The sequence below is a fragment of the Anguilla anguilla genome, chromosome 3, assembly GCF_013347855.1.
Source record: "Anguilla anguilla isolate fAngAng1 chromosome 3, fAngAng1.pri, whole genome shotgun sequence".
Classification (NCBI taxonomy): Eukaryota; Metazoa; Chordata; class Actinopteri; order Anguilliformes; family Anguillidae; genus Anguilla; species Anguilla anguilla.
The window spans coordinates 55,532,184-55,546,167 of NC_049203.1; the positions used below are offsets into that span (position 1 = coordinate 55,532,184).

Here is a 13,984-nt window from a genome sequence, read left to right on the forward strand (position 1 = left end):
ATGGTATTGAATTATTTGAAACAAAAGGAGAGGGGAATCTCCAAAATGTAAAATCAGTCCACATAAGCAGACCATAATCCATTTACACCATTTTATGAGTATGTGTGCACACATGGTATGTGCATATACAAGTGGGTGCGTGGTTGTGCAGGTGTATGTGTGAGGATCTCATACGCACAGATTGTTCTCTCTTGTTGAACAAGTAGCCAATCTGAACCTAATACTATTCTACTAGTCTTCAATGTATATATTCCCTAGTGTTGACACTTATTATGTGTAATGAGTATGTATGGAAGTGTGCATAAATGAATTCTGAGATGTCAGTTATTATTATTACTATTATTTTCTTTGTTTTATTTGTCAGATTGTCACTCAGGTCACAAAAGGGGAAACATATTTTTAAAACATTGCAATTTGTAATTTCAGATGTATGAAAATGAATTAAAATGAATTCTTGCAATAAAAGTGTTAAATGAGATTCCAGATTGCTAAAATGACATATATTGCAAGTGACAATATATAATTTGCCACAGGAAAACTGGATTTGAAAGCTTTACTGAATCCATGCATATTATTGCATATCTTGATTGCAGACCTGTCCTTCTTTGTACTTTGCTGCAAAGTTGTGACAGTAATAAATGCAAAGCATCCTTGTTGCATCTGAAAAGGTCAGACTGTGCAGATTTATGCATTTATAAAATCTAAAATAAATCAAGTATTTATGGTAGGTGACTTCTTGTTTTATCCTGCCAACATTCCCTTTAGGTTTGTAATGTTGTACTAACCTGACAGCATGATGGAGATCACGAGCCTTCATACTAAACATACAGCCCTTAACTTACTTAATGAACACAGGAACTAAAGGAAGTGATATTAAATACCAGGATGTTAAAGTTGAAGCCATTACTTTACTGGTTTACTGATCCAAATCTGCTTACAGTTTTAGTTTTAATGTCAAACTTCACCTTGCCAATTTCCCTCAACCATCCCTACCCCCCTCCCCCCACCAAAAAAACACTCATAATATCATAAAATGTACTTCCATTCAAGAACTCTTTTTTTAATTTAATCTATGTTTTCTCCATTAAAGTCAATGGAACGGTTTCCTCTTTTTCTGCCATTGCTTGGGGAATTCCATGATTCCTGATGTCACATTGCCTTCTTCTATAATCTGCCATGGTTAGATATGAAATGCATAACCTTCTATGATTTACAGTTTCATTATTCAAGCCCTATCATTACAGCTCTAGGGACGATTCAACTTTGCCGGCCTTAGTTCAATGGAAGTTGTTTTTTATATTTGAATTGGAAATAAATGCAAACTGCTTGTTTATTCGGTTAATTAAAGATGACTACTGCTGCTCTTGATAAAAAACAATTTGCTAAACCTGGCACGGAAGTCTTATTTCTCTAACTCTTAGTATGTAGTGCAGATTTGGGTTTGTGCAACGGCTGGCACACAAGGGAGATGGAAATGACGATTGGAACAATCTGTTATGGCATGTGGACCATGTAGGAGGGACCCTTTTGGGTCAATTTGAACCTTTGACAACCATGAAGATGGCGAGGTGAAAGAAATAAAATACGATTAGAGCTGACAAGCACCACCTGATAAGTGTCCCAGTTGGTCAGACTGGCACAGTGAACAACACCCACAGAATCCATCAAGACCAAGCTTTAATAGCAAATAAATGAGACATCTGCTAAATGAAAGCAAATTGGCCTCAAGTCACAGACTAGCAGAGCTCACAGAATTGATTCAGATCTTTAAAGTCTTGTATTTTTTATTGCTAATCTATATACCTATGCATATATAAAGAAGGATGCCATTGAAGGATACATTAAAAAGATTGTCATACGTCACATCGATGGTCAAATATGCCAACGTATCTTTGATGTTATGGGGTTGTTTAGCCTACTGGTCTTGGGGTCAATGGAATTGTGAACTCCAGTAAATACCACAAAATGTTGGACAAAAACCAGGTAACTCCCAACAAGGAAGCTCTAATTTGCCTACAAATTAATCTTTCTGAAAGACAATGATTCCATGCATATCTCAAATCAGTAAATAAATGTCTAACAGGTCTTAAAATGAATGTTCTGCAATGGCCATCTCAGTCTCTAGACTTGAATATGATCCAAAAATAATGATTTGAACTGAAATGCTAATTAACAGAGTCAAGGACATGGGCTTATAACAAGTTCTACAGCTAGCATTGAACTCCTTGGAATATTTATATTGATACTTCAGGATTGGGTTTAGGTTTCCCCAACCAACCATAAAGTATCAGTCCGTTTTTCATGGATAGGGACAATTCATTTTGAAAATACTGCAACAGAAGATTACAATGGAACATCGGATTTATGAAGTTTTAACGGACACCTGTAATTTTACATATTATATCAGTCATGTATTGGTTACATTAATTCAGGAACATTAGACAAAATGGCTAGAATTAAATGTACAAAACAACAAAACCAAAACAATTATGTACACATCTGCCAATTAGCTAAATATAGTTTTTTTCTGGTAATGGTAGATGGCATGAGATGTCTATTACTATCAGCTATCAAAAACATAAGAAAAGATAAAAGACATTTAACAATGAAAAGCAAAGTACACATCAGCTATTGGTGTGATACGTACGTTTAGCTAGAGGTATTGTGAGCAGACAGCTGTGTTATTTACTGAAACCCATGTAAGTACACTATGCTAAATATTTCCAAAGTTACAGTAATAAATACTGAACCATTGACCACAAAAATGCTTGGTGTGATGTGTTGCAACAAAGATATTTGCTAGATCAAAATGCTTTTCATCCTCATATTTAACCTTAGTTATTGGTTTTATGAATCAATCACTATATATAACCTGTTGCTATGGTAACGTTCCCTTTTGGGATTTCCAAACAGACGATTTGAAAGTTTTCACATATTGATTTAGAACTGTAATTCAACAGGGCGAGCTCCTAACAAGGCTGGTGTTCAATCAGCTGAATTTATTTATCAGTTAAATTTGCTTGATTGGTTGTTTGAGTAACGAAGGGAACAATAGTTTTTTTTTGTTTTTATAATTTTTTTTTTAACATGGGTGATATGGTTGTTTGATAATTTTTTTCATTACATGAATGGAAAAATGTCAACCACCAGCTTGCTCAGTTTCCCTTTGTCTAATATTACATTTTGTCTAAAGATCTGAAGCGATTCAGTGTGATAAATATGCAATAATAGAGAAAATCAGGAAGGGGGAAAGTACTTTTTCACAGCACAGTATTACCATTCAGTTTTGTTACCAATTTCCCCTACAGTAGGACAAATGTTTGCTTCAAAAGAGCAAGTCGTGGTTTACTTGCGGAAATGAGCACTGGAGCTTTAACCGACCTATTTCTCTATTTTCCGAGAAGGGCCCTCAAAACACATAACTGCCATCACCTAATGTAAGAGGAGGGTCAGGTAACAGTAATTTGCACAGAAAAAAAAGCATAGCACTCTCTCCCTCCCTCCAGCATTGTTCCACAAATAAATAATTTTGATCTTCCTCATCCAGGGCTCAGCACTGTCTTTTCCCAACTCACGCTGGTCCAATAATTTACTAAAGTGAACAAAAGGGGATGATTCAACAACCCCACATTATCCTATGAGCATGAGTGCTAAGAGTGCTTTGTTGTGTCACAAGCTGGCAGAAGCTGGTGTTTTTAAATGATTTGAGTCATGGGTACTCAAGTTTTCATTATGTCCATTCTGGCCAAAATGGTAAGATGGCTAAGTATTTAATTATTATTATTATTATTATTATTATTATTATTATTATTAATAATAATCTTTCCACTGAATTAAAGGCATACTACGCAGGTTTTTTGTGGCCCTTATAGACTTTGTTTGTGGTCAAAGAAGTCTCCTACTCCATCCCCAACCCCACCCACACCTCCGCTGAGGACGCACGAGCGCAGCAAGAGAAATGTCAAGCAAAGAGGTGAGGTGGTCAGAGATATTGAAAATAGCATTTTTTGCAACATGAATGATTCCATATAGATGGTAACAGTATTTAGGCCGTGCTCTAACGATCTGTACACTGAGTGCACCCCTTAGCATGTGAGAACATCGCATGGTAGCTACTCCGTTAGTAAGAACTGGGATGTAAACACCGACTGGTGTTTGGAATAAGTAACATTACATATATATATATATACATATATTTTTTAACTATTAAAGCCAGATGAGACCCTGAATACTAAATGTGCACCTTCCTGGGGTTTTTAGCTCTAGAAGATGAAAAAGTTTGGGCTTGTCAGTGTGATGCAGCTGAAAATGAATACAGTCAGTGGGTGGTGGTAGGGAGGTGGGAAAGGGGGTTATGATAATAGCATGTCAAATCAAGGGTTGCGATATGGAGCCATAATTTCTTCTCCGAACACATCCTCCAAAGAGCAGGATAATAGCAGAGTAGCTCTCCAAAGTGAATAAATGAGCTTCTCCTCGTTGCAGCAGGGCCCTCCTTTAGTAAAAGTAACATATTTTCAGCCCGATTAGGGCCCGCTTTTTTTTTTCCCCCCTTCTGCTAATGTACCTCCTTTCAAAATGTGTAACCATGGCAACGGCTAAACGTCTCAGTTCAGCAGAGGAATATCAATTTAATCTAGGCGAATGTACCATGTCATCTCACACTGCCAGGCCTCCGGTGTCCCAAAAAGCCAAAAACACCATGTGAAAACCAAACTTTAATGAACTGCCCATAGTGCTCTGCATCCAGCAGCTGACAAGCTGTTGGAGTTCGTAGCTGAAAGGTTGGATGTTTGATTCCTGGTTGAGACGCTGCTGCTGCACCCATTAGCAAGGTGCTTAACTCAAAACCTCCAGCTGTATATATGTATAATATGAATGATTTCCTGTCAATCAGTAATTACAACATGACAGGGTAACTTACATGCATTCACACAGCATACAGAAGAATATGTTGACTTTTTGTTTAGTTTACTTAATTGATTAATTTCTCTCGCTCTCAAGTGGGCTATTTTTTATTGTCAGCTTTCATTCCAGAAAAGGTGAGGAAGGGGCTGTTGGGGTAGATCTAGGACACTCAGTGCATTAGGAAAGCAGAGTGACATTGTCCTGGAAGAGTTTCTTGACTATATTCTGCGCAATCTTCCATCAGAAACCACTTCACATCTCACTTCACAACCCCTTTTTCTGCAAAAAATGTTTGATAATCAGAAAATGAATAAAACATTTCTTGTGCATTGAAAAAGTAACAATTGCATGCCATTTCAAAGTCAAAATGAGTAGCAAAAAATCGTAAAAATCATCTGTCCTCGGTTACAGCACTTGCTACCAAGTTCCAGGCTGCATCACCATCAGCACAAGAACTGTTTGTCGGGAGCTTCATGAAATGGTTTCCATGGCCAAGCAGCCACACAAAAGCCTAAGATTACCATTCACAATGCCAAACGTCAGCCGGAATGCTGTAAAGCACACCGCCATTGGACTCTGAAGCAGTAGAAACGCATTCTCTGGAGTGATGAATCACGCTTCACTATCTGGCAGTCTGATGGACGAATCTGGGTTTGGTGAATGCCAGGAGAATGCTACCTACCCAGAATGCAGAGTGCCAACTGTAAAAAGTAAAGTTTGATGGAGGAGTAATAATGGTGTGGGGCTGTTTTTCATGGGTTGGGTTAGACCTCTTAGTTCCAGTGAATGGAATTCTTGATGCTACAGCATACAACGATATTCTAGAGAATTTTGTGCTTTGAACTGTGTGGCAAAAGTTTGGGGAAGGCCCTTTCCTATTTCAGCAAGACAGTGCCCCCATGCACAAAGTGAGGTCCACAAAGAAATTATTTCCAGTTTGGTGTGGAAGAACTTGACTGGCCTGCATTGAGCCCTGACCTCCGCCCCATCAAACACCTTTGGAATGAACTGGAATACCAACTCCAAGCCAGACCTTATCACCCAACATCAGTGCCCGACCTCACTGATGCTCTTGTGGCTGAATGGAAGCAAATCCACACAGCCATGTTCTGAAATATAGTGGAATGCCTTCCCAGAAGAGTAGAGGCTGTTATAGCAGCAAAAGGGGGAACCAACTCCATATTAATATCCATGGTTTTGAAATGAGATGTTCAACAAGCACACAACAGTGTGATGTTCTGGTGTCCAGATACTTTTTGGCAATGTAGTATATTCTATTTTTTAAACTCTTTTTTATTAAAAAAAAAAAAAAAAAAACTGATTTTGAACAGAAATTAGGCATTTTTCCATGCATATATGAATACAAGGCATGACTGTCAGCCAATCAGAATAAAATAAATGCGTTTTATAAGGCTTTGCTTGAAAGAGGAAATTGCAAGCCATTGAAATATATAATTAGGTTCCTGTCCTACAGTTTCTGGCCTCTCTGAGATATGGCTGACACTTCATTTAGGGCTGTCAGCTTCTCTTTGCTTCTCGTTCAGGCTCACAATATTATTTCCTAACAGAAGCCTGCGTATATTTGTCACAGACGGATAAATATAGTACAGCGTACTAAATGATGTGCCTATCACGTCATACTGGTACTATGATAGCAACGCATATCGTGTATGTCTATGTAATTGAGTACAACATATGTTTAAGATAGAAAAATGAAGAGAGAGAGCAATGTGCAACTGTCTGTGTGAGTGAGTGAGAGAGAGAGAGAGAGAGAGAGAGAGAGAGAGAGAGTGAGAGTGAGAGTGAGAGTGAGAGTGAGAGTGAGAGTGAGAGTGAGAGTGAGAGTGAGAGTGAGAGTGAGAGTGAGAGTGAGAGTGAGAGTGAGAGTGAGAGTGAGAGTGAGAGTGAGAGTGAGAGTGAGAGTGAGAGTGAGAGTGAGAGTGAGAGTGAGAGTGAGAGAGGTGAAGTAAGTGATTCAGGGTGGTACAGAGTTTGCCAGGACAGAGAATGTGAGAATTAGAGAGAATAAGGGGTGAGAGATAATATAAGAGAGAGTGACTGTGAAAGCTTGAGAATTTGAGAGAACACATTGAGTGTGTGTGAACAGAATAACCACAGTGAAGCGCACTCAGGTTTTCAGAAAATTAATAATGGGCATGTGTTTTGGTGCCGTGTTTCTCCAAGGTAATTAAAAAAGCTGTGATATATAAAGAAATCTTCAAGCAGCCCTCCTCGCAAAAGCACACGTACACAAACCCCCCGCAATTGAAACTGGATTTATGACTGGCTGCTCCACGCTGCTATGCCTACCTGTTTAAAGCATCCAAAAGACTGTAATTAAATGCATGGTGTCATGCATTTAAGATTCATCTGGGAGCCTGTAGAACTGGGAGCTCCAGTGGTGGCACATCCTGCGCTTCCGTTTACAAACTCCACTTCTGACAGTCAGCGAGTTGGTTCTTCCCACGACAAATGATCGCACTGCTCGAGGTTGACCATAAGGAAAAAGAGACTCCTTCTTCAGCCCCCTCTGCAAAAACAACAGAGCACAGCAATAAAACACTGCAATAAAGTCAATATTAAGTGACACTTGTTTTTGCCCGGCGTCCTCCATTCCAAACCTTGCTTGCAGCGCTCAGTTGATATACTGGAGCCACAAACAGCCTTTTATTGTTGCATTTTAAGGGGTGTTAGTTCCCACCTAATGAAGGCAGGGAATGTAGGGACACAAAGAAAAGTGTGTGTTTTTATGTGTACTTGTACTGGTAATTCAGAAATTCACGGTGAGTATGGAATATTGTGATAAATCTGAGCCATTTAAAATAATTTAAAACTGACTACTACTGTAATTCATGTGTATTTAGGCTGATGTTACTGTTGCAATGCACACAGAAGCTGTCTGGCCAGAGCAAGGGACAACAGATGGTTTGTATTGAACCTAGCACCATCGTGCCAAGCACTCTGTACCTGACCAGTCCAGCTCCTAAGTGAAATCAAATACAGCACAATGTAACTCTTAGATATCAGTATTAGACACAATGAGTACGGTAGTGTGATGCAAGGCAGTGCTGTTCCTAGTGCCAAAAGTGCTCATTGCTAGGGGTCTATTTAGAGGGTACACAAAGTTGCGGCTGGATGTTTCAATACTGATTTTTTGAACCAGTGCAGGTGGTGAAAAAAATTAGATTTGGATCAAAGGTTTTGGAAAGGCCTGTACTATCATGGAGCACTCTTCCACCAATTTTAAAAAGGGGATTTCAGTCCCAGTTTTTGTATGTGCCCCATGGTCTAATAGTGAATTGACTATGGGAGCCCAGCAGCTAGCCATACTGTCGCTGACCCATTTCAGTGCCCTCCAAAATTATTGGCACAAAATTAACAATGTAGGCTGTATAAACAAATACAGGAAATTAGCTATACTCTGTGCTCAAAAGTAATATTAATATTATAATATGTATAATAAATACACTGAAAAAATAGCATTTAATAACATAAAATTCTGGTTTCTATAAGTGATTTTTCCAAAATTGAATGACTATACTCACTGTTTTTCAGTCACAATAAATGTTCTAGATACAGCCAATATATTTATCTAATGATAATAAACTGGTATTAGCTCATTCCAAAAACTTCAACTCAACTGATTGAGGTGACCTCGTGAATGGAAATTTCATCAGTTGTGAGAAGAAGCGTAGTGGCTCAAAAGCAGCCTGAGGAATCGGTCAACTCAGTTGGTCAGGTATGTTGGTGAAAAAAATTCTCAAAACCAAATGTTTGCTTCACAAACCCTGCCATTATGTTTTATGATAATATTCAAGCAAGATGATGTGCAACAAATTTTTTTTTCTGTTTTACCATTTTGAAATGTACTGCCCCGAGCAGGTCATGGAAACTGGGTCTGAAGAAGCTGTTGGGTAACCTTGAGCGACTCATAATTGGTGGTGGAATCGCCCCGGGTTAGAGAAGGTCCAGTTGGCTGGGATCCCAAGTCTTTTCACTCTCTAGTGACCAGCACTGGTCAACTGAACACCCATGGTTTTAGCTTGTAGGCTGCAATGTGAAAAGAAGCAACATGCTTCAGAGAAGAGTGTGTGCTCTTCTACAATCTCCTGTATTGGCTTTTGAGATTGCAATATAAGCGCAGATGATATTTTTGGACAAAGATGTGTAGGGAGTAGGTGTTGACAAAATTACAATGAAGGGACATTGAAAACAGAACAGCATATATATATATATATGCTGCACCACATGACAATGTATATTTTTATTAAACATTTAGAATATAATGTCTAAATGATAGCTATTTAAATTAGAATACCTTTCCTTTGGCTGCTGCATCACACAACTATTCATCAGAACGAAGATTATGATGCTTGTTCTCTATGAGCGCTCTGCTCTTTTCATTCTGCAACCTACAGGCTGTCCTGAGTAGTTTATAACCTGCATTAGACAGACCTATCATTCAGGTACCCAAACAACCGGAGGGACCACCCTTGCAAGTGAACTGGGGAATACCATCTCAGTTTGTGCCTTTTACATCAGGGTGATGCTGGAGACAATTGTGATAAATCGTCTTGTGAGATATATCCCAGAAAGATCATAAAACATAGAAAGCGCTGTCAAAACCGAAACGTGACACTGTGTGACACCAGTGACACTGAGTGTGCAGCAGCAGTACCAGGATTTCAATTTTGGATGGTCCAGAGTAATTTTGGCTGGGCCCATTAATTGCCTAAATTAGGCCAACTGCACACCCCATGTACTATATTTCGTTAATTCACTGTAGGTGTTATGTCTCTGTCATGCCAGATATGCACCATTTGCCATTACTGTACTGTTTATAGCAAAAACAGCTAATCAGCATTCTAAACCTTTGGCCCCTGCATTCTATCTGTGATATTTTCATAATGACATCTCTGATTCTACACAGCTGGAAGCTGATATGTTGCTATAGCAATATTGAACACTGGGTGAAAAAGACGTCAACGTCACAGCTGAGGTGTGCATGCAACCCTAGGACAGCATTCTCAGTATTTTGCAAAAGAAAAAACCTATATCAATATGTGATTGCAGAAGCTGAAATGGATGATAAGGACACTTGTTTTACAGTTGAGGCCAAAAGTTTACATACACCTAGGCTAAAGACATTCCAACTCAATTTTTCACAACTCCACACATTTCATATTACCATACATTTCCTGTGTTAAGTCAATTAGGGTATCTACTTTATTTCCAGAAGAGGTTATTTCAAAATAATAGCTAAGAGACAGATTTATTTCAGCTTTTATGTACTATATCAGATTTTCAGTGGGTTTACATACACTTTGTTAGTATTTGGTGGCATTGCCTTTTAATTGCTTAACTGGAATCAAACGCTTGGGGTAGCCTTCCACAAGCTTCTCACAATACTTTGCCAGAATTTTTGCCCATTCCTCCTGACAGAACTGGTGTAACTCAGTCAGGTTTGTGGGCCTCCTTGCTCGGACATGCTTTTCTCAGTTCAGTCCACTAATTGTCTATGGGATTCATGTCAGGGCTTTGTGATGGCCACTCCAATACTTTCACTTTGTTGTCTTTAAGCCATTTTGTTACAACTTTGGAGGTATGCTTAGGATCATTTTCCTGCTGGAAGACCCAGTCGCGACAAAGTTTTAACTTTCTAGCTGATGTCTTGAGGTGTTGCTTCAGTATTTCTAGTTAATCCTTCTTCCTCATGATGCCATCTATTTACTGAAGTGCACCAGTCCCTTTTCCAGCAAAACAACCCCACAACATGATGCTGCTACCTCCATCCTTCACAGTCCTCATTGTCCTGTTCTTAGCTGACAGGAGTGTAACCCTGCATGGTCTTCTGCTGCTATTGCCTATCTGCTTCAAGAATTGATGATTTGGGCATTCAAGGAGGCCATTCTGCACATCACTGTTGTAAGCAGCTGTTATTTGAGCATTAGTGACCAGTCAGCTTGAATTAGTCTGCCCATACTCCTCTTACCTTTCTCATTAATGAGGTGGTTTCACACCTTTACCTTTTAGGAGGGTGCAGGTTGGAGAGGTAGCCCTTCTGGCAACATTCGCCCTAATGTCTACTTGAATGAGAGTCTGCTCATGGCAGGTGATGTATTGCTGGTGATGTATCATTTAATAGTCCAACCACTCCAGCAAATGGTATTTGCTTGTACTGAAATCACTTGCCCAAAGTTTGATAGACTGCATAGTGTTCCTGTTTCATTTGGAACACAGTGGACAGGTTGCGTCTGTTCACTCTAATAAGGACACATAAGAAATCGGAGATGAATAGTCTGCACCAAGTATTGCTTTTTCAATATTCCGTGGCATATTATCCACATCTTGGAGTTGAATATTTCATTGTTATCTTCTGGGTTTACAGCATACAACTGTCACTCCATGTAACAATCTGTTTTGCATTCGGATGGTCTTGGGCCTCTCTTTCCAAAATCTTAATGAGTGCACTAGCGATGTCATTCCCACCTCTACCTGCCATTGTCTCTGTCCACACAGCACAGAACCCTTTCATTGTGAGTGATGCATGTGCTGTGAGGTTACACAAGCTGAGCTTTCTTTTGTTAAAGAATGAGCTGATTTCTGCTCTTGGACATGACATCATGTTCTCTAAATCAAAACAGATAGTGGGCTGCTCTTTATCTTCTCATCCGTCTCCCTGTGCACATCATTTTTTGCATCAATGTGACTTTGGTGAGCTTTCTTGTAATCAAGAGTTACTAAACCCTCTTTCGCAGTTGTATCGTAGACTTCACATTGATCACATCTGATTGGCAGACATGGAAACGGAGGCTAAACTCAGCCTTACGCATGAAGTATGTACCTATAGAATGTCCCCATTCTCATCACACTTAGTTTTGTAGAGGTCAAACATCTTTACAAGATCAAGAGATAGATCCAAGTAATGTTTATTGGTGCTGGCCTCGCAGTAGTGCGATCCAATGACTTGGGATGATTTAATGTGTTCTCAGAACTGGTTCTTTTGGTTTTTATTCATTAATTTATTTATTTTACATGCTTCCCTTCCCTATCTAATTTGGGCCAGTAGACATGATCTGAAGCTCTCTGTTTCCATAATTGTCAGTACCGGCATTGCTACTTGTCTCTGTCACACTCCTGTTTGTCTCCGTCTCTGCCTCGACCCTGCTTGTTCCAGCCACACTCCTAGTTGCATCTCTTTCCCTAATTTTCTCTCCTGGTTTCCTGTTTGTCTTTGCTGCCCTCCAGGCACCCTCCTTCACTTCACCTCTCCTGGGTCTCGCGACTGCTCCCCTGTGTCCCCCTGCTACTTTCGACCCAAGCCTGCCCTCTCTTCTCTGGGCACTGCTCCTCACTGCTCTGGCTGCCCGGGCTGTATAGATCGTCCTCAACACCTCCTTTGCTGTCACAACACATTACAAATTTAATAGCTTATCAGATCAATAGCTTCAATGGTTTAATAGATCAAGCCTCAGTCATTTGAACTTATTCCTTTTCTGTGACAAGTGAGATGCATTTTTGGACAAAATTTAATGGGGATATGTAAATAGCTATCTAACATAACAATACAGATTATGATAAGAGAGTGAGCACAACATGAATAAACCAGCATGGTGGACAGTTAAGCAAATTGTTTCAGCAGGATGCTTGAGTTGCAGTGTTGTTAGTAACATTAGCTAACACTGAAAAAATAATGCCACACAGACATAACTAAACACCCAATAACCAATATGTACCTAACTCAATTTTGACAAAAATATCAGACAGAACCTTCCAAGCTCACTTTATAAAACTTTAAACCAGTCAGCACAGGTATGGTTAGAATCTGATTACTTTAGCTGGATTTACCTCCCAGGAGGGTATAATGAACGATATGTTCAACAAAACAAAAAGTCAAATCCACCTCTTGTCGCCACACAGACATTTTCCACTGAATATAACTCTTAAGAAAAGAGGAATAAAGTCAGAGATGTTGAATATCAAACAATGAGATTATATGCTGCCAATTGCCGGCAAAGTAGGGGTTCTTACGAAAGCCAGGGTTGGGACATATACTGAATTCCAATGAGGATACTTTAAAAGACAAAAGAGCAATCCCATCTGCTTATCTTTTTTCATTTAGCAAAAAGCACACATGCATCTGTCTCCCTGTTCTCTGTTGTCCATGCACATACTGATATAGTCACACTATAAAATTCTCTCTCTCAATTCAATTTCAATTTCAAAGCACTTTATTGGCATGACAAATACAGGCATCTGTGTTGCCAAAGCAGGTTATATAATAAAACTATGTACAATATGGATGATAGATTAATAAATAAAAAAATCTCGCATTCTCTCTCTCTCTCTGAGGCGGGGAATTAGAATTGCTCTTTTGAAGTCGTGGTAAGTTGGTTTTTTTTTCTGTAATTGTGTTATGTTTTTTTGGTTTGGTTTTGTTCACTAACTTTGTGTTTCTTCATGTTTCTTGCAATGGTCTCTGTGTGTCTACTACGTGTATTTAAATATATGTACAATATATACATTTTTGTTTTTATTTATAGTTTCTTAATTTATTTATTTTTAATCTTTTTTTAACTTTGGCCCTGCATGTGTCTGTGAATGGGTATTTGTGTTAATGTGGTCTCTTTTTCTTTATTTTTTGTCCTATGTAATAAAGGAGACCCACAAGTTAAGAAAAGTCTCTCTCCTGTGGTACTGTGCGGACATTTGAGGATATCATGTTAGCTATGTAAGCACCTAAAATAACCTTCATCATACAGAAGAACTGCATGGGTCAATGAAAAACACACTTAAACTGAAATTAAATCAAAAACTCCAGAAAGTGAAAAAATAAAAATGCAGTATTCTATATTTATACAGAATATATACTCCTGTGATCACATTAACTATAGAAGAAACCCTTTTTATTATAATTTCCAAATTAAAGAATGCAATCTTAGGGGATATCTGGATTTGTGGAGTTGGAGGACAGTCAAAGATCCCAGAGTCAGGGTAAGGACAGATCAATCAGTCTGAAAAGGAGTACAGTCTGAAGGAAGGGAGGACTGTAATGAAGAGCTGCTAAATCCCATTG

At 38.9% G+C, this 13,984-nt stretch overlaps 1 protein-coding gene across 1 annotated transcript in view; it reads right to left on the reverse strand.

The window, feature by feature from the left end:
• The window catches only part of LOC118224254 (teneurin-1-like), a 362,344-nt gene that overhangs the window by 234,054 nt on the left and 114,306 nt on the right, over window positions 1–13,984 (reverse strand). The window contains exon 2 of the mRNA XM_035411577.1: window positions 7,219–7,438. The gene's annotated coding sequence lies outside the window, so the exon portion shown is untranslated. The remainder of the gene's footprint in view (window positions 1–7,218; window positions 7,439–13,984) is intronic.